Below are 830 nucleotides of genomic sequence, written 5' to 3'. Positions count from 1 at the left end.
CGTACACACAGTACCAAAAATCAGAATAGTCCTGAACTTCCCAACAGCATCAGTAGAAGCTAGAATTCAATAAGCAATGCTGTTGGATTGTAAGGGAAATTATTTCCAACCAAGAATTTCATATCCAAACTTTTCATTAAATGTGAAAGTCCTATAAAGACATTTGCAGATGTAGAACACTCACAGTAAAATTTCTATCATTTCTCAGAAAGCTACAGGAGGATGTGTGCCACAAAAACAAGAGAGTGTGCTTGCTTCAACAGCACATATACTAAAACTGGAGCAATACAGAGAAGAATTAGCAAGGTCCCTGCCAGGATGACATGCAAATTTATGAAGCATTCCATATATTTTATGTAATGGAATGATACTTGGCTTTAAAAAAAAAAAAAGAATGCATTTGAGTGAGTCCTAATGAGATGGATGAACCTAAAGCAAAGTAAGTCAGAAAGAGAAAGACGAATACAGTATATTAACACAGGGGTGTGGAATCTAGAAAGATGGTGCTGATGAACCTATCTGCAGGGCAGCAGTGGAGTCGCAGGCATAAGAGAACAGGCTTGCGGACGCAGGGTGGGAGGGAGAGGACGGGAAGAATCCAGAGAGTAGGACAGACACATACACATTCCCACGTGTGAAACAGACAGCCAGTGGGCATCTGCTCTGTGACACAGGGAGTTCAACCCAGGGCTCCGTGACAACCTAGAGGGTGGGGAAGGTGGGAGGTTCAAGAGGGAGGGGACATATGTATACCTGTGGCTGATTCCTGTTGCTGTATGGCAGAAACCAGAACAATATTGTAAAGCAACGATCTTCCAATAAAAAATTTT

At 41.9% G+C, this 830-nt stretch overlaps 1 non-coding gene across 1 annotated transcript; it reads left to right on the top strand.

Annotated features, from left to right (window-relative positions):
• Window positions 1–247: 247 nt before the first annotated feature.
• Window positions 248–353, top strand: LOC138984823 (U6 spliceosomal RNA). The gene has a single exon (XR_011462107.1). It is a non-coding gene; the product is annotated as a U6 spliceosomal RNA (small nuclear RNA).
• The last annotated feature ends 477 nt before the right edge of the window (window positions 354–830 follow it).

The sequence above is a fragment of the Bos mutus genome, chromosome 22 (assembly GCF_027580195.1).
Source record: "Bos mutus isolate GX-2022 chromosome 22, NWIPB_WYAK_1.1, whole genome shotgun sequence".
NCBI classification, from domain to species: Eukaryota; Metazoa; Chordata; class Mammalia; order Artiodactyla; family Bovidae; genus Bos; species Bos mutus.
Note: the sequence above shows the minus strand (reverse complement) of the source record. Positions and strands in the feature narration are given on the sequence as shown.